The 27,686-nt window shown below is 41.1% G+C and overlaps 1 protein-coding gene and 9 non-coding genes across 10 annotated transcripts in view; 9 read left to right on the top strand and 1 right to left on the bottom strand.

Annotated features, from left to right (window-relative positions):
• The window catches only part of LOC146634503 (NACHT, LRR and PYD domains-containing protein 12-like), a 208,125-nt gene that overhangs the window by 52,305 nt on the left and 128,134 nt on the right, over positions 1–27,686 (bottom strand). The gene's annotated exons all lie outside the window — the stretch shown is intronic.
• Positions 11,868–11,941, top strand: trnai-aau (transfer RNA isoleucine (anticodon AAU)). Its single transcript has one exon. It is a non-coding gene; the product is annotated as a tRNA-Ile (tRNA).
• On the top strand, positions 12,865–12,937 carry trnar-ucg (transfer RNA arginine (anticodon UCG)). Its single transcript has one exon. It is a non-coding gene; the product is annotated as a tRNA-Arg (tRNA).
• trnai-aau (transfer RNA isoleucine (anticodon AAU)) lies at positions 13,405–13,478 on the top strand. The gene has a single exon. It is a non-coding gene; the product is annotated as a tRNA-Ile (tRNA).
• On the top strand, positions 14,402–14,474 carry trnar-ucg (transfer RNA arginine (anticodon UCG)). Its single transcript has one exon. It is a non-coding gene; the product is annotated as a tRNA-Arg (tRNA).
• On the top strand, positions 14,942–15,015 carry trnai-aau (transfer RNA isoleucine (anticodon AAU)). The gene has a single exon. It is a non-coding gene; the product is annotated as a tRNA-Ile (tRNA).
• On the top strand, positions 15,939–16,011 carry trnar-ucg (transfer RNA arginine (anticodon UCG)). The gene has a single exon. It is a non-coding gene; the product is annotated as a tRNA-Arg (tRNA).
• trnai-aau (transfer RNA isoleucine (anticodon AAU)) lies at positions 16,479–16,552 on the top strand. The gene has a single exon. It is a non-coding gene; the product is annotated as a tRNA-Ile (tRNA).
• On the top strand, positions 17,476–17,548 carry trnar-ucg (transfer RNA arginine (anticodon UCG)). The gene has a single exon. It is a non-coding gene; the product is annotated as a tRNA-Arg (tRNA).
• Positions 18,016–18,089, top strand: trnai-aau (transfer RNA isoleucine (anticodon AAU)). The gene has a single exon. It is a non-coding gene; the product is annotated as a tRNA-Ile (tRNA).

Genomic DNA, 27,686 nt, shown 5'->3' with positions numbered 1-27,686 from the left:
TTGACTATTATTGATCGCGTTTTATCTTGCCTGTCTCCGGCGGGTCTTAATGCCAGCGCCCGATGTGCTCTCTCGATGCCAAACTCCTCGTTAGGGTTTATCTTCAGAGTGTCCCGCAGTAGTTTTTCCACAAAGTCCACCATAGACGAGCCCTCGGCTCCTTCCGGGACATTATAGATCCTTAAATTTTTTCGTCGGGATCTTCCTTCATAGTCAAGTAGCTTATTTTCTTGTTGATGCATGACTTGTAGAAGATAACTCTTACGTAGTTAAACTAAAATACTCTTTGAGAGTTAATATATAAACTCTTAACACCAAGTGTTAAATTATCAACTCCAGACAGATTTGGTGTTTAACACTAAATCAGAGTTAATGTACCAACTCTCCAAAAAGAGTTAAATTAACACTCTCTGGTGTGGATCCATATAGACACTTTAATAGTGTTGAAATCAAATCCGACAGTGTTAATTTGGACATGCTGGATTTGCTGTGTACATATGCTATTCTACCTGCTTTTAAACCATTTAAAATTACAATTCATAGTTTTATATGTGAATTTTGCAAAAAAGAGTGAGCAAATATTTCCACATCAAGATGTGCCATGCTAATAGGTTCCTACCCAAAAAGACTGATTAGAGTGATAAAAGGCAAAGGTGCTGCAACAAAGTATTAGTTTAAGGGTGTGCATATTTGTGCAACCGGGTTATTTTAAGTTTTTTATTTTCACCTGTGATCTTGTGTCACCATTACTCTCTGAGCTTTGTGTTGGTTCTTCTGTCACCTGACAAATAGAACATACGTGACAATAAGAATAAAATGTGGAGCTGCTTCGGTGTTTCTGTCACTTTGTGCAGATCTTGACTCGTCAGTAATGTTTGTAGGCTGAGTGCATTTTTAAAACAATTTGTGCAAACTGCACTACAAGGTTTTATTTTTATTTATTTGCAAAATACCTCATTATATTTTGTCTCAAAAATGAACCCTATGAATATGTCAGTGCCATTAGGATGAAATTATTGTGTCACCAACATTTTAACATTAGACATATAATTTTAACAGCCTCTGTAAACTAATATCCTGGCTTGCTCGACGCTGCCGTTTTCTCTGACAGTTTCAATCAAAATTAGAAATGCTGCTCAGAGACTGAGAGAACTAATAGTGCTGCCTGTTGTGCAGTTAGTTTCCAAAACACGTTATTCATGGTTACATACAATTTTAGACTGATGTGGGCCAAAGCCTAGCATAGCCTGTAATGTTATTGTGACGGACACATTTTATGAGTGAGCTTGACTTTAAGTAACTTACAGGTTTCTTTGAAAAACACTTTCTTATATCCAGGTTCTTCCTTTTTGCTGCCACCCACCTCTGCTCCTTGCAGGCCCTAGCAGCGCAGGCTTGCCGCTGCTAAAACTAAACAGTAGTGGTGTGCGGATCGATACTGAAATATCGATTCTTCCGATACCAGCAATTTATGTTCTAGAATCGATTCTCATATTATAATATCGATATTTTAGTACTCTGGGGTAAATTTGTAGTTTTTCCATTAAAATGAACGCAGTGGAAAGAAACTATATCATTCGGATCGTCTAATTTGGAAGGAACTACTTCCTCTTACGCCTTTCATAGTCATATGCGAAATACGGCTGTATAAATGTGTCGCAGCCCATGGCGTGCACACTCACAACAATGGCTGAGCGCAAACAGAGTCCTGTGTGGACGCGTTTTACCTCCACAAACAGCCCAGGCGCGGTTTGTGATATATGTGGCAAAACAGTGAGGTGTTGTGGCAACAGCACTGACGTCGTCAAACACCTCAGAGTAAATCACATCACAGAATATGATGAGCTTATGTTGAGGTGAACTGAAGAGGAGGACAGGGACAGGTGCTGCTAGAGCGAGACAGACGTCTCTCGCAGAGTCCTTTAGTGCTGCAGGCAGGCAACATGCTCAAATAGCACAACGTCAGTTTTTTTATTTCTATATGATTATTCTGCATTATTAAGCAATAAAAACAAGTTGTCTGATGTCCTCTAATCATTATGAAGCAATATGGTTATGTTATTATTACAATTACACAATACAATTATATATTGTATTATGTAATGCAATGAAACATTACGTTTTTGTACAGAGTATCCGTATCGGATCAGTATCACCGATTACTCGAGATTACTTGGTATCGGATCGGAAAGGAAATCAGTGGTATCGCACATCACTACTAAACAGAGCTCCCTGAAAGGCACAGCCAATCACATTGGCCATATTTGTCACATGACGTAGGACTCCAGTAGAGAACGTAATTTAACTCTTTCTGCACCGCTGGGTGAATGAGACGTTGACAGATTGTTTTTTTCTTTCTTTCTATCGGGTTTGTTTTTCTTTTCTCGAAGAGATCAAATTATTGGTGGGGACACGTCCCTCCCGTCCATGCAAAATCTACGCCTTTGCTCACCTGCCTCAGCTCCACCTTCCTCCTCAACGGAAGCTCAATACTTTCACTTTCACTACTCCTCCCTAAACACAGCGGATGCTGGGACTTGTAGTTTTTTCCTTCCAGTTCGGTCTTCCTCTTTGTTTGTTGGTGTTTGTGTTCAAGTTATTTCGATCATGAAGACATAGGGTTGCCAACTCCCTGAGAAATAAATAAGGGACACCTCGTGGCCAGGGCCGGGCAACCCAGTTGTCTTCACCCTTCCCAGTGTGGTGAATTTTTTAGCTCTTTTTTTTGTGTGTGAAATTATTTTTTAACCATTTGACTTGAATTTGATTTAAGCAGATGCGTATTCTTTGTGATATGACCATATGGGAAACAAATGATCATTTGGCCATTTATTTTTAGCTCAAAATGACACCATTAACACAGTAAAATAGGTCTCTTTCTTAAACAGAAGCCTGTCATGCTTAACTTTTGAGAATATAAGTAAATCTTTCTTTAAAAGAACTCTGTCCTGCTTAACTTAAAATTATATAAATTAATAGAAAACAATAGAACAAAAATATTCTTGTAACTGTGCACATTTAGTGTATTTAGTACAATTGGCTTCAGTTGAGGTATTATTTCAGCTTTTCTAAAGCTAATCAGCTGCTCCTGTTTGTAAACCCACTTGTTCCCATGATTACGCATCTTAACTCATCATCATTATTCATCTATGTATTACTTTTATGTATTAGTGATCTATTTGTTGTAATCATCTATCCTTGCAGTTGTTTATTACACAAAATAAATTATAATATCACACTTCTGGCCACATAGCGCTGATATTCACTGCACATGCCCATATTAACCTTAACCAGAGGGTTTAAAAAACAAACCAGTGTTTACATACCATATCTGCTTCTGCCGTGGCCTGGTGGACAAGAAATTGGTTAAGGGTTCCCCGAGCTTTCACGCCCCTCACGTTCTTCATGTGCCCACCATTAGAAGCATGCCTATGGAAAAAGTGCGCCGGCACACAGTGCAGTGCGCTTTATAGGTGTTATGGTGACCTTTCCCAGCCAGGTGTTTCCCTTTTCCCATTCCTCCCTGTACTTTTGCAGCCTTTTTTTCTTTCTCTGAGCGAACAAACATTGCTCGCTCGTCAGGGTGTCACCGCAGCCGCTCACACTGCTCACGCGGAAACATGTAAACATCGGTGAAAAGACGGAGCAGCACGGCTGTGCAGCGTGTGATCTGGACACAAGCGATGGAGGCACAACTTGTGGAACTTCGGAAAGCTCATCCGAGCCTTTTCGATGTGGCATCACAAAATTATCACGACCACAACAAACGTGAAAATAGTTGGATTTACACTGCTGCTCAATCACAGCTGCCTGATCAATGTTTTTCATTAGCAATTTAGCAAAGTTGATGGTGGTGGTGTGTCTGTGTGAGTGAAAGACAGAGAGAGCGACAGATTTTCTGTTATAATCTTCATGTTATGGAGGCACAGTGTGAGCACTCAGGTCGCATCAGAGCATCGGGCGGTATAGTGTGAGACCTGCATCGTGACCTACGAACTTATAACCCCTGCGAGTCAATCGTGCAGTTTGAAAATCGCACAGTGTCTGCCCAGCTTTAGGTGTACTGTCGTCCGAGACTGCACCGCAGTGTCGGCGTTTGTTTCCCTGTTGGCCAGGGCTGGACTGGGACAAAAACTCAGCCCGGGCATTTTGACTAGAGACCGGCCCACCAGGTATTAAAGCCATAAAGCCTTTGAATGAAAACAAACGCTGTTGTGACACTGATGTACAGTCTTGTTGGTATATGTATGATTTCTATACATTTTACATCAGATAAAAACTTTGGTTGTAAGATTCAGATAATTATTTGTTAAAAGTGAGACATTTTAAATGAGAATAAGAAAGAAAAGTATTTCTTTGTGCCCCCCTCTCCCTGTTAATGCCCTACCTGCCCCCCTGGCAACACTTTGCTAAACTCGCCCCTGCACAGTTACCAGCTGTCAGCTACACAAAAAAGGATCCTGGTGTTATTTGTCTCTCAGAAACAGTTCATAACTTCCCTTCAACTCATTCATGTCACCTGAAAGGTAAACCTGTTTCTCCATCACCTGTTCAGCTCTGATGATTCAGTAAGGACATCTCCTGGTTTCATCTTCATGTTTCCCTCTCACCACATATCCAAACTGATATTATGACCAGCAGCTTTTACAGCTGTGGCTCAGCATGAACGTTTTCTTTTGGTTTTTTTCTGCCCATGCCTGTGATGCCGCCCCCACCACGCTTTAATCATAGACTGTATTTTAGGTGTTGCATTTTTTCCTCGTTAATTGCGTAGAATGATGCACAGAGTGAACCTCAGCCAAGACCAGTGCTCTGGAAAAAACGTGACAGACAGGGAGATTTTATTCCTCAAAGACCATCATCCAGTCGAAGTACTAGTTGCCATGTGGTCAGTGTTCTCACAACCATTGATTTTATCTCACAACTTGTTTTCACCAAAGAATTTCAGTAAGTAAATATTCTTCAATCTCTTTTTTCCCCCCAGTGTCTGCAGATCAGCATCAATGTCCACGTGAAGAACCTAGTTATGTTGCCAGTGTCAACCCAACAAAAGGTACTTTACCTTCTTTTATATGTTGTTATTCCTTTTTTAAAGTTTACTTTTATATTTGTTGTTATAGTTGAGTTAGGCAGGGCTTTTGTGCAGTCCTAAGAAACATACTGCCTAGAGTGTTTTTCACTTTGTGGAAGAGTTTCTTTATTATTTTCTGTTAGTGTGTGGAACTGAGGTGCTTCGTCAGGAGCTCCTTCAGTTGTTGGAGGATGGAGAAGAGGACGCAGCCATGACTTGTGAGACGTCGTCTGAGGCAGCTGCTACTCACTGGGAGATCAGAAACATGGTGTCCTTGCAAAAGTGGAAAGAGGCCAGGCCTTGTCTTATAGACAATATGTTAGCTACTCTGGATCCACAGTCACACCGTGTGTGTCAGTGTGGCAAACAAGTAGTTGTGAGGTGTCTGGACTGCCTGCCTCTTCCATTCCTTTGTGCTGACTGTGATATTGCAGTTCACACACGCTTTGTCCTGCACAGCAGAGAGGCAGTAACAGGAGGGTTTTTGAAGCCTTCATCAGAGTTTCACAATCCAATATGTACGGTTTTTAAGTCTTATGCATTTATTGCTATGTACTATGAGTGTGTGCTGTTATTGTATATTTATTGTGTATCAGTTCATTTCTAATTCTTTTTGTATATATTGTGTGTTTTAATGTTAGTTCGGCTGTTGCCTGTGCTAAGGCCAGACTGTGTGTGACTGCCCAGCAGGTAACGTTGAGGTTTCACCCGGTGCAATTGTGGCTCTTGTAACCATAAATGGTAAGTTGCTCTTTTGTCACACACTACATACACAATAGATGTGTTTGCAGGTTTTAGTGCAAATTGTACATTGCTACATTGTTTTGAATTACCCTCGGCCCGCAGTATATGTGGGCACCTGTCAAAGGTCATTTGGATTTACCAGACCGCTTTGAAAACAACATGAAATCTAGTCTAATCTAATCTTATGATGACTGTCCTTGAATATTCTGTTGTTTGTCCTCTACTTAAAAGACTGGCCGAATATCAGCTGATGCCTTCAGTAAAAGTTTCTTGGAGTGGAGTGCTGTAAAGTGTGAAGTGGACAGGATGTGCAAGGAGCCATGCTTTAGCTGCCCTGCCTGCACTCCAGACATGCTCGTCAACATGTCAGTTGATGGAAACCGCAAGCTTTATCGCTTTCAATCAAATGCAAGGTACGTTATGCATTGTGGACATAAATCAAATATGGATTTGTACAAAAATTGTATTTTGATGTTTCTTTTCAAACAACTGTCACTGTGTTCGTTCAGCACTTCAGAGCAGGGGAACTTTGAAGGTGTCTTCATTGAAGAAAATGAGGAAGTTGCTGAGTTTGTGAAATACATCCAGAGACACACAAATGATGTAAGATACACATATATATCAGTGCTGTCAGCGTTAATCTTGTTAAAATGACGTTAACGCCATAACCATATACTCATACGTGTGTGTGTGTGTGGATACATATTTGGATGGGTGGATATTTATTTTGTTTTTCTCTTGGTGTTGTCGTAATACTATTTACTTGACTTTATCTTAATGCATACTTCATTTTGTCACCATGTGTATTTAACAAAAAAAATGATGCAGTGATAAGTGGAACAAAATTCTTTCTTTCAGATTCAAATGATTCATGTTATGCAACAAATAATGTTTAACACATTAATTTTGAGGAAGCATTTTCACTATCACTCGCAGCTCAATTCACTTTGATTTCCTTTTGTTTCCAGATTCAGATCAATCATGGGAGTGGCTCTTCAGTTTGGTTTCTGTAGCTAACTGACCTGTTCAAATGTGTTAAGGCTTAATAAAGCCAAAGTTCTTACAGGCTACCAGCCAGTGGCAGTCAATAGTAACATTTTATCAGACCCAAAAGTGCAACAAGTAATGCTGTAAAAACAAAAATTAGTAACTTTTAAACTTTTCTTTGCATCTCACTCAAAAATAAAGACCTGCCTTACTACAAACAAAAGCTTGTCAGTCCAACAAACCCCACCCTGTAGTTGCTGTGATGCATGTTTTCAAGTTATATAACACAGACTATTTGTTTTTCCCTGAGTAAACCAGCAGATGATAGTAACGTGCACGTGAGCCTGGTTGTGAGTGTTGTACTTGTCTGAGCAACGCCCAGTAGAAACTGACTGTTAGTCAAACCTGAGTAATTATACAAGTTTGAACTGGTCTAGTTCACTGTGGTTATTTTCCGTGTGAAACTCAAGTGTATTGATTCACTTCCACACACACTTTAATTTGTAGTTCAAATGCATTCTTTGCCTTTGAACATTAAATCTGTTGCAATAATTTGTACAGAGCTGCATGAGATATCAAGACTGTAACAGTTCTCCAAAACCACATTCAAGTTAACGCCTCCATTATTGGGCCACAGTTTGTGTTGATACCTGAATTTTTATTTAGAGAGAAAAAAAAACAAAAAAACAACTTTTTACCTCAGGCCTGATCAGCTGATTATGACTACATAATGAACAAAACTCAAATCCATTATTGTAAAATGTTTCCAGTTTACTCTTCATGTGAACAACCTGCAAAGATCACAGCTTTCATTAGACCAACATGCCTCAGTGACTCATTAACAGCTTCAACTATCACAATACAAGAAGATGGAACCATGACATGATACTGGAAATGTTTCCGTTTCAGAGTAATTGAAAACCAAGATGCACCCCATGTGAACTGTTGTATTCAAGGATTCATTCAATATATTTTTTACTCAACCAAAATTTCTGTGTTTCTTGAAATTGGCAATAAATGCCATTGAAGCTGGCATTTATTTTCTGTTGAGAAGTTGTTCTCTTGTGTGTTTTCCTGAAATTTGGATTTTGGCTTTTGACTTCTCTGGATTTTTGGGTTAGCTTTTTAATCCTTTCTGCCTGTGAGTTCACATTTTGGTTCTCATATACCCACAGCTACGAGGAGTAAAAACTTTAGGACTCTAGTGGAACATTCTAAAGTGCAGATTTAAGAGTGGATATTTTTTTTACAGGTTTTATTGATTATTTGTAAAAAAAAAAAAAAAAAGACTAAAGTAAAAAAAAGAGTTGTCTTTAATAAGTCCCTTAAACCTTTAATGGAGTTAGATTGGTTTTAGGGATTTTTTATCATTATTTTTTTTTAATTAACCACACTAAGAAGTGTGGAAATGATTTAAATGTGTCGTTGTGCAGTTAAAGCTGTTTATGTGACACCCTGACCTCCTGTGGAGCAGCTCTGAAAGAAATAGTCAATCGGCAGAGGACACATCGACAGTTTAGTCCATTCACAGAAGAAAAGACCAGAGAAAGGCCTGGACTTCCACAGAAGACACGTGTGGATGATCCAGATCCTATCACGGTAAAAAAAAGCCTTCATCACAACATCAGCCAAGTGAGGAAGACTCTCAAGGAGGGAGACCATCATTACCCAAGTCTTCCATTAAGAGAGTTCATTGTAAATCCAGTGTTTGTAACTGTCTCTAAAGCCAAACACCAAAACAGACCACATAAAAGTAAAAATTAATACAAGCTCAATTTATCTATTCTGTTGGTTATGATTAACAGAGCAAACAGTGGATCATGACAGATACATTTTTCTGTTTCAGTAATTCTTGTTTACCTGCTGTTGTCATACACTTTCTTATGAAAAAGAGTCAATATACTTTGTTTTTTTAAAACTAAGAAAAAAGGGGGTTGTGTTTGTACAATATCTAAATGTATGTGTTTTTTCTAAATTGTGCTAAATTTGCCCACTGAAATTTGCCCATTTTGTACTGAAATCCAGCGACTGAATACCTTCTGTAACATCGCCACTTTGAATAAAATTATGTTTGTTTTTAGGCAGCAGTTCATTTTTTGGTAATTCATAAATGTGTGTAAATATGATGTTAAGACGACTGTGTATTTATCTTTCAATTTTCTGAGTGATTGACAGACTGATTTATGATATGTTAACATGATAAATTTTGTCAGTCTAATCCCATCAGGATAACAAATATTTACTTCCTGTTGTAGAAAATCCATTAGTTTGTGAAGCAGTGTTTTGAATCAGATACTTACATATTTAATATTTATCTGAACTCCAGATATCAAATGTCATCTGTTCATCAAACTATTTGATTCCAGCCACACTAGAATTTCACATGTCAAATCACAAAAAAGTGATCTATAATATAATAAATATATAAGTTTATGGTAAAAAGAAGAGAGACTTACAGGTTGTTCAAACAGAGCAGAAGCTGAAGAATCTCTACTATACACCCAAGGTTTGTCACTGTGTTCTTGTCTCAACTTGTGTTGTCTGGCTCCAAATGTTCATCAGCTTTGCTTGTTTTTCTTGTTTGTATTTTTTTTCTCCACCCATTTGATTAAGGGTGCATTGGGAATATAAAATACCATAAAGGCACAAATAAGTCACATAAAAAACAAACAAACAAAAAACAGCACAGAGTGATAAAAAAGTTTACATTTATTTTTTATATCTCTCTTTGAATGTGTTGGTGTGAGATTCTATCCAGAAAGAAGAAAACAGGAAACTGAGAATAATACACAAATTATTTCATTTAAAAATAGTTTTAAATATTCTTGTTACTGCAGTCAGTAGGTTTTAATTTGTTTAGAATAAATTCATAATTATTCTATAGATGTCACATTGACTCCAGAAAAAAATAAAATAATATAAATATATATATATATAATATAAAAACATAATATAAAAATAAAATTAAATAATAAATAATAAATAAATGCTTCAAAGTGTTAAAAGGGCCCGAAAGAGAGCATGTGAGCACAAAGGCATGACCATGGCAGTCAAGAAAAAAAAGGTTAACCGTTGTATTTCAAACCAACCCATTCTTTCTACATCTCAACCCCATTAAATGATCTTGCTGTTTGCTCTCATTTACATGTCGTCTCAGGCCTAAATGTTTGCTTATTCCAGTATCATTCCATAGATGTTTTCTAATCTAATCGAGGATGTATTCCCTGCTAGTAAAATTAATAATGTAGTTAACAAGTAGAAGAAAAAAAATATGTGAGTGCCCTGTGTGAGAAAACAATTTGGTTTATTCTGCTGATACCCCTCCATTATCCAAGTGTGTGCTTTTTTAATGACTTAAAAGTATAAAACCTCAATTTCAATTCCATGAATACAAACTTTGTGTCGTGGATTATGAATCTATAGATTAAAGGTCATGATTACTTCACAGCCTGGCTTGAGACAGAGTTGTGAGACTGTCAGTCTACATTGTCTCTGCAGAAAATGACCCTATGAAACAAACTACAGCTGATTATTTTACACACACCAGACTGGATTTATTTAACCTCCCAGCTTCAGGACACATTTGATCATTTTAAACCAAAATATCAATCATCATATGTTAAAAATGGCATTAAAATCAGCTGACTACACTTCCTGCAGGTGAAGAAATAAAGTAGAATTTTATTACAGCTATAAATTTTGTGAACAGCAATGTTAACATTACTTTTATTTTTGTTACACAGAACTATAAAAACAAGAACTTGTGAGCTGCAGCCACATAAGTCTAATTTCCCCCTGTGGAAACCTGCAGATAATGTGCACTCCATGTCAGTGTTTTTTATCATGGTTTGCAATCCATACCGGGTGCTCTGCCATGGTGATGTGTCCTCATGTTCCACACACACACTTTAGTATGCAGTGTGTGTTTCCTCTTTGCCTTTGAACATTAATATATTATTAAAGAATATTTCTTTAGTGGGAAGAAGGAACAAAAGACAGGGAAACAGTGCAGCTGCTCAACATCTGGAAGCCCCCCCCCCCCCTACAATACCAGAACTTTGTTTTTGTTGTTTGTGCAACAAGGATTTCTGCTTCTTTGAGGAGCACAATGCAGCTGGAATTTAGGAGTTACCCTCCTGAGCTGAAAATTTACATTTACATTTGCAATGATTGATTACACAGCAGTGGGGAGTAGATGTCATCACAGTAGATGTCTTTCTGAAAGTGCTGTAACTAAGTTTAAGAATATAATGCACCCACTGTTATCATCTTCAATGCCCTGTACCAACACAGAGCAGAGCAGCTATCTGAACGCTACCCCAACAGAGGTCGATTATCTTGTTAATAATTTTACCTCCTCACTACGTACGACTCTGGATACTGTAGCTCCTGTGAAAACTAAGGCCTCAAATCAGAAGTACCTGACTCCGTGGTATAATTCTGAAACACGTACCCTAAAGCAGATGACTCGTAAGCTGGAGAGGAAAATTTAGAGGATCATCATTTAGCCTGGAGAAATAGTTTGCTGCTTTATAAGAAAGCCCTCCGCAAAGCCAGAACATCTTACTATTCATCACTGATTGAAGAAAATAAGAACAACCCCAGGTTTCTCTTCAGCACTGTAGCCAGGCTGACAAAAAGTCAGAGCTCTTTTGAGCCAACCATCCCTTTAACGTTAACTAGTAATGACTTCATGAACTTCTTCACAAATAAAATTTTTATCATTAGAGAAAAAATTACCAATAATCATCCCACAGATGCAATATTATCTACAGTTACTCTTAGTACCATTGATGTTAAGTTAGACTCTTTTTCTCTAATTGATCTTTCTGAGTTAACTTCAATAATTACTTCCTCACTTCACTGTTAATTCCTCCATCAACGGTTAGCTGAGCTGGTCAGAGCGTGGTGCTAATAATGCCAAAGTCATGGGTTCAAGTTTTTTTTCCACTATGTTGAAGTAATTTCTTGTAAACACACATTTCTCTTGTGGTCTTAACAGTTCTTCCACCCTCTTTTTTGGTATATTGGACAAAAGAAGGGGTCGGTTTAGGCACAAGTTGTGGGCCGGTTAGCTCAGCTGGTCAGAGCGTGGTGCTAATAACGCCAAGGTCATGGGTTCAATCCCCATACTGGCCATTCCAGCAGCCATCCAAGGTGCTGTCTCGTGATAGACTGTGGATTTTATTTGGTGGGATCCAAGAAAAAACCTCTGCCAACTTCCAGGTGAGTGATGTACGCAACTACAAATGACAGCAAACCACAAAATTCACTGACACATGACACGCTAATGAATACATTACATGCTTAGCTACAATCTCCAAATCACTTTTCCAGCTACTTTCTGGATAAATCACTCATTTCCAAAGTCTGACACAACATACTGCATCAAAAACTGCTGCTTTATATCCTCACCTATCGACCCTAACAGTAGAAGATGCACACCATGTATTGTTTTGTGGCAAATTTCTTCTGAAAGCATTTTTTGTAAGTCAACAGAAGAGGTTTTTTTCCCACTATGTTGAAGTAATTTCTTGTAAACACACATTTCTCTTGTGTTCTTAACAGTTCTTCCACCCTCTTTTTTGGTATATTAGACAAAAAAAAGGGGTTGGTTTAGGCACAAGTTGTGGGCCGGTTAGCTCAGCTGGTCAGAGCGTGGTGCTAATAACGCCAAAGTCATGGGTTCAATCCCCATACTGGCCATTCCAGTATGGAAGGTGCTGTCTCATGGTAGACTGTGGTTTTGTTTGGTGGGATCCAAGAAAAAAACTTCTGCCAACTTCCAGGTGACAGATCGGGCCACGTAAGCTTTATGACGTCCATTGGCAGTTGATACTCTGGCTTAGTGGGTGGATCCACTGTGCATGTGGCAGGTAGGACTACGTTTTTAAGAGCGTGATACATGGGAGAAATGCTGTGGCATGCACTTATTTCAAGCAACAATCAATTATTTCAAGCAACAATCAAGCAATATCCACCAGCCACGTGACCAACCCAACACCAGCAGTTGGCTCAAGCAGACTCCAACGAACGTTCGTGAAAAGTGGGAGCTTCTGCCAGACCACGTGGCCTAACGGACAAGGCGTCTGACTTCGGATCAGAAGATTGAGGGTTCGAGTCCCTTCGTGGTTGGTTGTGAGTCCTTGAGGAGCAGGCATGCGTTCGCAGCATGCCAACCTCAGCTCCTTTATGTCATCCAAAATTGCTACGCTGTTGTCAACTTCATGTCCTTCAACAGAGACTCTACGAGTTCTCAAACGAGGCTCGAATGGCCAGGTTGGGGACTGAAGCCATGAACTTGGCCTTATCAGTGCCAGGCTCCAGTAGTCTTGGCTTAGAAGCAACCATAGAAAGTCAATAACATGCCATGACCTCAAGCGACACGGGTGAAAAAATCACGACTTGGAAGCAGGCTGTTGGTGGAACTCCACCTGCATAGGTGGCTTCTGATCAGTGGGAGCTTCCAAGAGTTGGCTTTCATTGGTACAGCTTGAAGTAATTTCTTGTAAACACACATTTCTCTTGTGTTCTTAACAGTTCTTCCACCCTCTTTTTTGGTATATTAGTCAACAAAAGGATTAATTTGCACACAAGTTGTAGGCCGGTTAGCTCAGCTGGGCAGAGCGTGGTGCTAATAACGCCAAGGTCATGGGTTCAATCCCCATACTGGCCATTCCAGCAGCCATCTAAGGTGCTGTCTGGTGATAGATTGTGGATTTTATTTGGTGCGATCCAAGAAAAAACCTCTGCCAACTTCCAGGTGAGTGATGTACGCAACTACAAATGACAGCAAACCACAAAATGCACTGACACATGACACGCTAATGAATACATTACATGCTTAGCTACAATCTCCAAATCACTTTTCCAGCTACTTTCTGGATAAATCACTCATTTCCAAAGTCTGACACAGCATACTGCATCAAAAACTGCTGCTTTATATCCTCACCTATCGACCCTAACAGTAGAAGACGCACACCATGTATTGTTTTGTGGCAAATTTCTTCTGAAAGCATTTTTTGTAAGTCAACAGAAGAGGTTTTTTTCCCACTATGTTGAAGTAATTTCTTGTAAACACACATTTCTCTTGTGTTCTTAACAGTTCTTCCACCCTCTTTTTTGGTATATTAGACAAAAAAAAGGGGTCGGTTTAGGCACAAGTTGTGGGCCGGTTAGCTCAGCTGGTCAGAGCGTGGTGCTAATAACGCCAAAGTCATGGGTTCAATCCCCATACTGGCCATTCCAGTATGGAAGGTGCTGTCTCATGGTAGACTGTGGTTTTGTTTGGTGGGATCCAAGAAAAAAACTTCTGCCAACTTCCAGGTGACAGATCGGGCCACGTAAGCTTTATGACGTCCATTGGCAGTTGATACTCTGGCTTAGTGGGTGGATCCACTGTGCATGTGGCAGGTAGGACTACGTTTTTAAGAGCGTGATACATGGGAGAAATGCTGTGGCATGCACTTATTTCAAGCAACAATCAATTATTTCAAGCAACAATCAAGCAATATCCACCAGCCACGTGACCAACCCAACACCAGCAGTTGGCTCAAGCAGACTCCAACGAACGTTCGTGAAAAGTGGGAGCTTCTGCCAGACCACGTGGCCTAACGGACAAGGCGTCTGACTTCGGATCAGAAGATTGAGGGTTCGAGTCCCTTCGTGGTTGGTTGTGAGTCCTTGAGGAGCAGGCATGCGTTCGCAGCATGCCAACCTCAGCTCCTTTATGTCATCCAAAATTGCTACGCTGTTGTCAACTTCATGTCCTTCAACAGAGACTCTACGAGTTCTCAAACGAGGCTCGAATGGCCAGGTTGGGGACTGAAGCCATGAACTTGGCCTTATCAGTGCCAGGCTCCAGTAGTCTTGGCTTAGAAGCAACCATAGAAAGTCAATAACATGCCATGACCTCAAGCGACACGGGTGAAAAAATCACGACTTGGAAGCAGGCTGTTGGTGGAACTCCACCTGCATAGGTGGCTTCTGATCAGTGGGAGCTTCCAAGAGTTGGCTTTCATTGGTACAGCTTGAAGTAATTTCTTGTAAACACACATTTCTCTTGTGTTCTTAACAGTTCTTCCACCCTCTTTTTTGGTATATTAGTCAACAAAAGGATTAATTTGCACACAAGTTGTAGGCCGGTTAGCTCAGCTGGGCAGAGCGTGGTGCTAATAACGCCAAGGTCATGGGTTCAATCCCCATACTGGCCATTCCAGCAGCCATCTAAGGTGCTGTCTGGTGATAGATTGTGGATTTTATTTGGTGCGATCCAAGAAAAAACCTCTGCCAACTTCCAGGTGAGTGATGTACGCAACTACAAATGACAGCAAACCACAAAATGCACTGACACATGACACGCTAATGAATACATTACATGCTTAGCTACAATCTCCAAATCACTTTTCCAGCTACTTTCTGGATAAATCACTCATTTCCAAAGTCTGACACAGCATACTGCATCAAAAACTGCTGCTTTATATCCTCACCTATCGACCCTAACAGTAGAAGACGCACACCATGTATTGTTTTGTGGCAAATTTCTTCTGAAAGCATTTTTTGTAAGTCAACAGAAGAGGTTTTTTTCCCACTATGTTGAAGTAATTTCTTGTAAACACACATTTCTCTTGTGTTCTTAACAGTTCTTCCACCCTCTTTTTTGGTATATTAGACAAAAAAAAGGGGTCGGTTTAGGCACAAGTTGTGGGCCGGTTAGCTCAGCTGGTCAGAGCGTGGTGCTAATAACGCCAAAGTCATGGGTTCAATCCCCATACTGGCCATTCCAGTATGGAAGGTGCTGTCTCATGGTAGACTGTGGTTTTGTTTGGTGGGATCCAAGAAAAAAACTTCTGCCAACTTCCAGGTGACAGATCGGGCCACGTAAGCTTTATGACGTCCATTGGCAGTTGATACTCTGGCTTAGTGGGTGGATCCACTGTGCATGTGGCAGGTAGGACTACGTTTTTAAGAGCGTGATACATGGGAGAAATGCTGTGGCATGCACTTATTTCAAGCAACAATCAATTATTTCAAGCAACAATCAAGCAATATCCACCAGCCACGTGACCAACCCAACACCAGCAGTTGGCTCAAGCAGACTCCAACGAACGTTCGTGAAAAGTGGGAGCTTCTGCCAGACCACGTGGCCTAACGGACAAGGCGTCTGACTTCGGATCAGAAGATTGAGGGTTCGAGTCCCTTCGTGGTTGGTTGTGAGTCCTTGAGGAGCAGGCATGCGTTCGCAGCATGCCAACCTCAGCTCCTTTATGTCATCCAAAATTGCTACGCTGTTGTCAACTTCATGTCCTTCAACAGAGACTCTACGAGTTCTCAAACGAGGCTCGAATGGCCAGGTTGGGGACTGAAGCCATGAACTTGGCCTTATCAGTGCCAGGCTCCAGTAGTCTTGGCTTAGAAGCAACCATAGAAAGTCAATAACATGCCATGACCTCAAGCGACACGGGTGAAAAAATCACGACTTGGAAGCAGGCTGTTGGTGGAACTCCACCTGCATAGGTGGCTTCTGATCAGTGGGAGCTTCCAAGAGTTGGCTTTCATTGGTACAGCTTGAAGTAATTTCTTGTAAACACACATTTCTCTTGTGTTCTTAACAGTTCTTCCACCCTCTTTTTTGGTATATTAGTCAACAAAAGGATTAATTTGCACACAAGTTGTAGGCCGGTTAGCTCAGCTGGGCAGAGCGTGGTGCTAATAACGCCAAGGTCATGGGTTCAATCCCCATACTGGCCATTCCAGCAGCCATCTAAGGTGCTGTCTGGTGATAGATTGTGGATTTTATTTGGTGCGATCCAAGAAAAAACCTCTGCCAACTTCCAGGTGAGTGATGTACGCAACTACAAATGACAGCAAACCACAAAATGCACTGACACATGACACGCTAATGAATACATTACATGCTTAGCTACAATCTCCAAATCACTTTTCCAGCTACTTTCTGGATAAATCACTCATTTCCAAAGTCTGACACAGCATACTGCATCAAAAACTGCTGCTTTATATCCTCACCTATCGACCCTAACAGTAGAAGACGCACACCATGTATTGTTTTGTGGCAAATTTCTTCTGAAAGCATTTTTTGTAAGTCAACAGAAGAGGTTTTTTTCCCACTATGTTGAAGTAATTTCTTGTAAACACACATTTCTCTTGTGTTCTTAACAGTTCTTCCACCCTCTTTTTTGGTATATTAGACAAAAAAAAGGGGTCGGTTTAGGCACAAGTTGTGGGCCGGTTAGCTCAGCTGGTCAGAGCGTGGTGCTAATAACGCCAAAGTCATGGGTTCAATCCCCATACTGGCCATTCCAGTATGGAAGGTGCTGTCTCATGGTAGACTGTGGTTTTGTTTGGTGGGATCCAAGAAAAAAACTTCTGCCAACTTCCAGGTGACAGATCGGGCCACGTAAGCTTTATGACGTCCATTGGCAGTTGATACTCTGGCTTAGTGGGTGGATCCACTGTGCATGTGGCAGGTAGGACTACGTTTTTAAGAGCGTGATACATGGGAGAAATGCTGTGGCATGCACTTATTTCAAGCAACAATCAATTATTTCAAGCAACAATCAAGCAATATCCACCAGCCACGTGACCAACCCAACACCAGCAGTTGGCTCAAGCAGACTCCAACGAACGTTCGTGAAAAGTGGGAGCTTCTGCCAGACCACGTGGCCTAACGGACAAGGCGTCTGACTTCGGATCAGAAGATTGAGGGTTCGAGTCCCTTCGTGGTTGGTTGTGAGTCCTTGAGGAGCAGGCATGCGTTCGCAGCATGCCAACCTCAGCTCCTTTATGTCATCCAAAATTGCTACGCTGTTGTCAACTTCATGTCCTTCAACAGAGACTCTACGAGTTCTCAAACGAGGCTCGAATGGCCAGGTTGGGGACTGAAGCCATGAACTTGGCCTTATCAGTGCCAGGCTCCAGTAGTCTTGGCTTAGAAGCAACCATAGAAAGTCAATAACATGCCATGACCTCAAGCGACACGGGTGAAAAAATCACGACTTGGAAGCAGGCTGTTGGTGGAACTCCACCTGCATAGGTGGCTTCTGATCAGTGGGAGCTTCCAAGAGTTGGCTTTCATTGGTACAGCTTGAAGTAATTTCTTGTAAACACACATTTCTCTTGTGTTCTTAACAGTTCTTCCACCCTCTTTTTTGGTATATTAGTCAACAAAAGGATTAATTTGCACACAAGTTGTAGGCCGGTTAGCTCAGCTGGGCAGAGCGTGGTGCTAATAACGCCAAGGTCATGGGTTCAATCCCCATACTGGCCATTCCAGCAGCCATCTAAGGTGCTGTCTGGTGATAGATTGTGGATTTTATTTGGTGCGATCCAAGAAAAAACCTCTGCCAACTTCCAGGTGAGTGATGTACGCAACTACAAATGACAGCAAACCACAAAATGCACTGACACATGACACGCTAATGAATACATTACATGCTTAGCTACAATCTCCAAATCACTTTTCCAGCTACTTTCTGGATAAATCACTCATTTCCAAAGTCTGACACAGCATACTGCATCAAAAACTGCTGCTTTATATCCTCACCTATCGACCCTAACAGTAGAAGACGCACACCATGTATTGTTTTGTGGCAAATTTCTTCTGAAAGCATTTTTTGTAAGTCAACAGAAGAGGTTTTTTTCCCACTATGTTGAAGTAATTTCTTGTAAACACACATTTCTCTTGTGTTCTTAACAGTTCTTCCACCCTCTTTTTTGGTATATTAGACAAAAAAAAGGGGTCGGTTTAGGCACAAGTTGTGGGCCGGTTAGCTCAGCTGGTCAGAGCGTGGTGCTAATAACGCCAAAGTCATGGGTTCAATCCCCATACTGGCCATTCCAGTATGGAAGGTGCTGTCTCATGGTAGACTGTGGTTTTGTTTGGTGGGATCCAAGAAAAAAACTTCTGCCAACTTCCAGGTGACAGATCGGGCCACGTAAGCTTTATGACGTCCATTGGCAGTTGATACTCTGGCTTAGTGGGTGGATCCACTGTGCATGTGGCAGGTAGGACTACGTTTTTAAGAGCGTGATACATGGGAGAAATGCTGTGGCATGCACTTATTTCAAGCAACAATCAATTATTTCAAGCAACAATCAAGCAATATCCACCAGCCACGTGACCAACCCAACACCAGCAGTTGGCTCAAGCAGACTCCAACGAACGTTCGTGAAAAGTGAGAGCTTCTGCCAGACCACATGGCCTAACGGACAAGGCATCTGACTTCGGATCAGAAGATTGAGGGTTCGAGTCCTTTCGTGGTTGGTTGTGAGTCCTTGAGGAGCAGGCATGTGTTTGCAGCATGCCAACCTCGGCTCCTTTATGTCATCCAAAATTGCTGCGCTGTTGTCAACTTCATGTCCTTCAACAGAGACTCTACGAGTTCTCAAACGAGGCTCGAATGGCCAGGTTGGGGACTGAAGCCATGAACTTGGCCTTATCAGTTCCAGGCTCCAGTAGTCTTGGCTTAGAAGCAACCATAGAAAGTCAATAACATGCCATGACCTCAAGCGACAAGGGTGAAAAAAATCACGACTTGGAAGCAGGCTGTTGGTGGAACTCCACCTGCATAGGTGGCTTCTGATCAGTAGGAGCTTCCAAGAGTTGGCTTTCATTGGTACAGCTTGAAGTAATTTCTTGTAAACACACATTTCTCTTGTGTTCTTAACAGTTCTTCCACCCTCTTTTTTGGTATATTAGACAAAAAAAGGATCAGTTCGCACACAAGTTGTAGGCCGGTTAGCTCAGCTGGTCAGAGCGTGGTGCTAATAACGCCAAAGTCATGGGTTCAATCCCCATACTGGCCATTCCAGTATGGAAGGTGCTGTCTCATGGTAGACTGTGGTTTTGTTTGGTGGGATCCAAGAAAAAAACTTCTGCCAACTTCCAGGTGACAGATCGGGCCACGTAAGCTTTATGACGTCCATTGGCAGTTGATACTCTGGCTTAGTGGGTGGATCCACTGTGCATGTGGCAGGTAGGACTACGTTTTTAAGAGCGTGATACATGGGAGAAATGCTGTGGCATGCACTTATTTCAAGCAACAATCAATTATTTCAAGCAACAATCAAGCAATATCCACCAGCCACGTGACCAACCCAACACCAGCAGTTGGCTCAAGCAGACTCCAACTGACGTTCGTGAAAAGTGGGAGCTTGTGCCAGACCACGTGGCCTAACGGACAAGGTGTCTGAGTTCGGATCAGAACATTGCAGATTCGAGTCCCCTCGTGGTTGGTTGTGAGTTCTTGAGGAGCAGGCATGCGTTGCTAAGTGCTGCTGGATGTTTGCTGGAAGCTGAGACCTGCTGTTATTTGACAGCTACTGGAAGTTGCAGGTGACTCCTTGAAGCAGAGTGCTGCTAGCAGCTGAGAACTGCTGCAGGGTGAGATCTGCCGGAGGTTTAAAGCTGCTTGAAGCACCTTGAGGCTGCTTGAGGCTTGAAGCTGCTTGAGTCACTTGAGTTTAAATTATACTACTCCTCATATTCAGTATGTTTGAAACCTTTCATCGGTCTGGTTAGTGCTTTTATTCTGTTGTTGCCAGAGGCGGAGCCAGACATTTGAAACACCCGGGGCTTAGCCCAAAAGGGTAGTATGCATGTGGGATTTTTTTTTTTTTTTTTTTTTTTGGGGGGGGGGGGGGGGGGGGGTAGAAATTACTGAAAGATTAATTGGCTCTGTTTTGAGTTTTGTTCAAAAAACAATGACTTCATATAGGGAAAAATATATATCACATGTGCAGGACACCTTAAACTAGTTTTTTAATTAGGCAGCAAGGCAGAACAAAATCGGGGCTGCATCAAGACATGAGGACTAAACCCCAATTCAACCAGACCCAGAACTGATCCGGAATTAAAACAGGACTACAACAGTTCAAAATCAGGACTACTGAGGACTTAACCAAGACAGAACCAGAATCAGAACTAGATGATAGTAGCACTAAAAGTCATCATAGACCTGCAGTACATTTATTGTTTAATTCTACCAAAGTACAATATTTAGATTGAGAAAAGTTTATATAATTATTTAGCCTTGTTGTGCAAACAAGCCTGCAGAACTTAATAAATATAGAATTTGAAAAATAACAAACCTAAAAAGAAACACTAGGTACGAGATACATGAGGACGGTGATACTTTTGGTAAACAACCATTTGACTAACATGTGTGTCTCACCTGCTCTTGTTCCACCTCTGTTCTGTCCTCATTCTCCTCTCTCTCCCTCTCTGTTCCTCTCTCTCTCTTTGTGCTGACAATCATCAAATATACAGTTGAAACCACATATTTATGTACTCTTCAGATCAAAACACAAACACTTTTTTAATTGTAACATCAAATCAGACTAAATGTTTATTTTTTAGACTGATAAATCTAAAAAACATATTTGTTAACTTTAAGAGTAAAGAGAGAAACTATCTGTATTTCTTAATTGCAAATGGCACCAAATTGTATTCAAACTGAGCCACACTTATGGAGCTCCACAATTCTTTTCCTGGTGTTTTGGTTGACATCTTTTGATTTTCCCATGTCACAGAAAATTTACTCACATGGACTCTACTAACCTATCAGAAGCTTCTTCAGCTCAGAATGGAATCGTCTGGAGTTTCTTATTAGTTAACAATAAACTTAGTGTACATGTACTCCTAAATTTGATGAAAGTGATAAAAAATACAGCTCTGTCTCTCTTTATTCTGACATTTAACTAATTCAAAAGATATTTCAATATTTATCTAAAAGAAAAGTTTACTCTAAATTGATGTTGTACAGTAAAACTGTTTTATGTTTTCTCCCTAAAGTGTAAATATCTGGTTACAGATGTGAATATCCTGCTGAGTACTGAAATCCCTCTTATTTTGCATACAAATATACTGAACAACATACAAAGCATAATATATAAAATAACATTTACCTGAGTTTTTTCTTTGAAAGAAGCCTCTAATGTCCATTCTTATATTTCAGTACATAACTGAAACCGATTTAGTTGGGGAGGGTAAGAACTGAAAATATGAAATAAACACACGTAAGCTAAGACTCTAAAAAAAATAGCATTTGTTCGGCTTTTCATTTCGCCATTTGTTGATTCACTTGAAGAGCGAGTAACGTAATATTGGTCAAGTGATCAGTTTGATATCAATCTTTCGTGATGCACCGTCATATTTACATTATTTGTACGCTACGAATGATTTGCTTTGGTACCTGGTCAAACTTAAGCTCCCCTTAGTATGGCTGGCTCCGTTTCTCCAACAGCGCACTCACTGCTGGCAGCAGCTACCCCGCCCCCTCGCTCAGTCGCTTAGTGCCTGAGCTCGGATCATACCAATATGAGGGGGGATTCATGCACAGTCGTAAATTCCCACGGTGTGCACTATGTGCTTCGAATATTGTGTGTACTTTTTGTTTTATACAGTTGTCAGCCAGGCATCTAACTATGAAAAAAATTACACTCCAAAAGACCCCGGGCTTCTGACAAAACAACCCGGGCTTAAGCCCAGTAAGCCACCCCCACGCTCCGCCCCTGGTTGTTGCTGTAGCGGGTTGTCAAATGCAGTTATTCATCAGTTAGTCAATGACCAGAGAATTGATTGTTTTGTCATTATTTTAATCACATTTAAAGCTGGTTCCAGTTTCTGAAATGTGAAGATTTGTCACGGCTGGGGGCAGTCGTGTGGTGTATTGAGAAAAGGATCCAAAATGCAGGCACTGGCTGGGGTGCGAGTGAGTGTTTATTTACAGCGGTGATAAGGTGACAAAAACAGGAAGAGCAGAGCGGGGAGTAAACAACCTAAACATGGAAAACTAAAGAACAAAACTTAAACCAGACACTCACAATTAGGCTAACGAGACAGGGGAGAGGTAAAACTGAACACACTGACATGAGACATGAACTTTCAGAATTAAACAGGAAACTAACAGACACAGAGAACCAGACAGGACACTGAACTTGACAGGCAGACTCATGAGCAGACACAATAACTCCATGGACAGACAGAGGGAACACAGAGAAGTGGGAGCAGGCAGGCAAAGAACAGAAACCTAACAAATGGCAAAATCACAACAGAATACATACTCGGAATGAACAAAAGCATGATTTTCTTGATCATATATGATCTTAAACTTAATGTCTTTAAAGGTTTGAACTTTTAAAATGTAACAAAAGATTGAATCTTTGAGTTTTTTTTAATTGTTCTTATTGTATCTAGAGTGATGACATTTAATGTCATTTTTAAGATGACAGATGTGGAGGAGAGACATGTTTCTTTGCCCTAAGCTGTGTCTGGCAGGCAGAGCATCTCCACGCTCCACAAAGCTGATGCTTCTGATTTGGAGTAAATGAGCTGAGGGAGACATCTGGTGGACAAACACAGACATGACAAGAAGAAAGATTAAAGTGCAGAGGGGAGACAAACAGCTGGAAATACTTGTTGGAAAGGATTGTCATGCTTCAGAAAAACACACAGCACACACTCTAACAATCCTTTATTTGCACTGAAGGAGACACGTGAAGAAACCAAATCACACAATAATGACGTGAACACATTTATAGCCAGTGTTCAAGATGATGGATAGAAACGAAAATCATGGAGCATTTATGCATTTTTAGGTCTGTGTCACAGAAACTGTTCAGCTATTCTCTGTTTATTAGTCTATTTATTAGGAACCTCTGTTGGTTTTATATGTAAAGCATTTTTCTTCTATCATTGAACCTTTTCAGGGTTTTCTCATAGTAGTTCTGGGGAGTTTTTAATTTTACAGATTTACAGCTTCAGAATAACTTTGTGATGTCCGATTAGAAAGTCTGTGTCCATGTGGATTTTTTTATATGAATGATGAATTTGTTGTATTGCATTTGAGTTAGATTTTTACTGATGGATGATCCAAGTCAATGCACACAGCAGCAAAAAGAACTACAGCAACACAACCGAGAACAAACGAGCAGCACAAACAGGAAAGCAAACTGAGAACAAAACAGCAGGTACAATATCTTCAGAGTGACAAACTGCATTTAGCAGAACACCAACTTCAATTCAAAGAACCGCAAACTGCAGTTTCTACAAACCCGCTAAATGACTCCACCTGAACAGGAGAGGAGCGCTTCCTGAACCGATGTTTGTCAAAACGTCACGCCGCTGTCAGATTGGCGTTCACGCCGCCGTCGCTCCAGTACAGCTGAGCAGACTGCAGCCGTGGGAGAGAGTGACTGTGTTTCGCACGCTCAGCATTCTGATCCTGGACTTCATGACAGATCTGCCACTGTGAGTAACACTGCTTCGTCTTCCGTGGACTCTGTATCTGCTACATCAGATGACTGTGTGTTTGAACTCTACAGACATTGTTCAGAGGGACTCCTCGGTGTCACGTTATTCACCGGTTGTCCTCGCTCGTGATCTTTGTGTTCCTGAGCTGTCAGACTCTGCTAATGCTCGCAGTGTTTTCTCTGAGTTAGCCAATATGGATTTTCCAGCTGTTGAGTTTGCTGAACAAAGGACTGTTACTCCACCCCAGACTCACCTCCACACTATCACTGGCATTGTATCCCTGTTTTCCTCCTCAGCCTGCTGATTCTGAGGTTTCACAGCCTGAGCCCAGCCACACCATCAACAGTTGTGAATAAAACAGTGCGTGCTGAGGAGCCTGGACATTAGTAATCCTGCTCCTGCATCTGAGACTTCCTGTGTTGATCCGCCAGTTTCCCAGTTTGTGATCTTTTCTGCGCCTCAGCTGGTAAACGTAAATGGTAGCAGAGTGCCACCTGCCATAGTTAAACTGGCTGAAATGCTGGAATTAGTGCCTCAGAAATAATGAATTAGGTTGGATTTTGTGTTTCACAGCCATTTATATGTAAACCAGCTCACCATGCTTTTGTGTCAGTCACTGTTAACACTGTTGTGGTATTGTTACACCCTTGGACTGTGCAGTTTATTCTGTGATGGCCTGTGAAAATACACCTGCTTCTGTAACCTCCTTCTGAGCTGAGAGTTACTGAGTTTGCTAAGCCTGAATCTGTGTATACAAAGACTGTTTCAAAGATTCGCTATTTCGAACATGGACAGCTTAAGAACAGCAGAGTTGCTAAAACCAGCCTGCCATACGTCTGTCTCCTGAAACTGTGTTTGACACCATTAACCTAGTTTACCCAGTGACTGTTACTGAGCTCCGCTCTGCACCTTGCACCTACCCATACCATAGGTCAGTTTCTAGCTCTATTACCTGTTCAGGCTTTAGCTCCACTGCTAGCTGCTGAAAGCTCTAGTGAGCTTATTCAGTCAGCTGAGGACTGCATCTTTCTGACAAAGAGGACGAGCATCAAAATTTCCCCTCAGAGGTGAAAAAGATCATGATAAAGAAGACTTAAGGCGGCACCACAGAAGAGGGAGACTTTAATGTGGCAAAAGTACACACACGTTGTACTTAAGTAGAAGTACAGAAACCTGTGTTAAAAATGCTCCAGTAAAACTGATTCAATGTATTTACTTAAGTAAAAGTGAAAAAGTACAGGCTCTGAAATGTACTCAGTGTAAGACAGTAAAAAGTAGCTGAGTTCTGCCTCGTGAGCAGAGAAAAAGAAGGAAAATAAAACATGGCTCTATTTTCTGTTGCCTACGTTGTAGAGGGCGACTTTGTCCCTAAACAGGAAAATGAGGAGTCAGGAGTTAAAGTGGATTCAGCAGGTGGAGGAACCCTAAAATCAGCTGCAATGGCTCAGTGCCTGGAAAAGATCACAAATCACAATCATTTCTATTCAGAGCTCCAGTGGATTTTCTGAATGTACAGGCTGTGATCAGCTGACCTGCTGCTCTTTGTGGATTTACACAAGTGAATTCAACCAGATGTCAGCTGATGTTTTTATGAGTTGAACAGGCTGATTTCCATTCTCTACACTGACAGTAAATTGTTTATGCTGTCTTTAGATTAGACACTATTCAGCTGCTCTGAAGGTGGAATTCAGTGAATCTAAGCGCCACAGTCACACACTGTTCTGTACTTTAAATCCATCACAGTGCAGCAAACTAACCTGTTTATCCTGCAGTAGCATGCAACCTTTAAATAACACAGTTAGTCTTCATCAGTTTGTTTAGCAGCACGTTTCAGAATATGAAAAAACATAATGTCACATGTACAGACCCAATATTTGATTTAAAAACTGAGCTTTAAATGTTACATGTGAGCTTTACCCCCTCCCTGTGAAATACAGCAGCTGGACCTTTAGCTACAACTCACTGTGACACAAACTGCACATGAAGAGTTTGTGTGTTTGCTGATGTTTGTTGAGCTGATAGAAACGTTGCATTTGAAATGTCCTCACGCTTAAAGTTTGATGCTTGAAGGCTGTCCTCATCCTGCTCTCTCAGGCTTTGTTCAATGTTGCAGTGAAACAGAATTTACAAAGACAAAAACAAAAAAAGACACGAATTGATCCACATCAGTTTATAACAATATTGAACACAGGCTGCAGCTGGACACTGACAGGTAACATCATTTTCACCTGCTGTCGCCTGGATGTGGAGCTGCACTGTAAACAAACACTGAAGCCCAATTCCATCAGAGCAGGAGCAGAAATCTTTAACGAACTAAAATAATAAATTTCATCAGCTTCTCAGCCCCTGAATACAAGCAGACTAGTGGATCAGAAGGTTAGAGTTAGCTAATAATCTCTAATGTTTTTGATGCTATTTAGAGAACAGATAAAAACTTTTTGTCACAGCAACGTCGCCGTATTATCAGGACAGTTTGAACTTTTGCTGTATTTCAGTTAAAGTGTGTTTTAAATCTGCATCACTGATTTGTGCCATGACCTGATCTCTTCATCGTCTTTCTGCCACAGCAAAGAAAGTCTTAATTAGGCGATTAATGACAAACCAGCCTCTGTGTGAGCGCACTGTAACATCATGATACCATAAACACTGCATATGAAACTTGTTCTCATCTGTCCTGTATGTCATCATTAGGCAAGTTAAGAAAATATAATGTTTAATGATAATTCCAGAAAATAATACTAACATGTGGTATTATTACTAGTATTAATATAGTAGTAGTAGTATTTTTAGAGGTGCTCTGATTAAATTTGGGGGCGCTTGAACACCTCATAGGAGGAGTTATGAAAAAAGTGAAACCAAACGGAGCAACTTGTCATAGTCGACCTGGACCGGTTCTAGACAAGCATATATAAGGGGGCAGACCGAAAGGGGGCAAATGGTGGCAGTGGAGGCAGGAAAGGGGTGGGGTTGGGTGGGGTGTTCTTAATAACTGTTTTTGTCATGTAACTGAATTGCACTTTGTCAGGCCTCTACCCTAAGACTAGACCAACTTGGGTGTCCCACCTGAAGGCTGGTCTTACTCTTAGGGTCACCGAGGCACGCAAACCCCCTGACCACATTAAGGTGGTAATCCGTCAGGGGGAAAACAGAAAAACAAAACAACCAAAATATTCCTCATCTGTCACGGTTTGCCGGGGCAGGCCGTGCGGATAAATAACGGACCCAAGATGCAGACTGCTTAAGTGGAGGGTGAGCTTTATTTACAACCGGAGAAGTACAACAAAAAGGGGTGGCGAGAAACAGAACGGTAAAAACTCTAAACTGGGAAAACTAAACACAAAACCAGAACACGAGCGAGGGTACCTTGCAGGGAGAATGACCAGGAAGCCGGAGGCATAAACACAGAATGGCGGAAGGGAAATGACGCAGACGAACCAGCAACTACCATGACAGAAGACACAACTTAAATATACTCAGAGAACACAGGTGGGGAACACAGCTGGGAGGAACTAGGCTAACGAGACAGGAGAAAGGTAAAACTGAACACTTTGACATATGACACAGACCTTCACAATAAAACAGGAAACTCAGACACAGGGAGACAAGACGTTG

This window comes from Diplotaxodon limnothrissa, linkage group LG3 (genome assembly GCF_057381915.1).
Source record: "Diplotaxodon limnothrissa isolate DT_005_m linkage group LG3, D_limnothrissa_male_GT1.1, whole genome shotgun sequence".
NCBI lineage: Eukaryota > Metazoa > Chordata > Actinopteri > Cichliformes > Cichlidae > Diplotaxodon > Diplotaxodon limnothrissa.
This window is presented reverse-complemented; position numbering and strand designations above follow the sequence as displayed.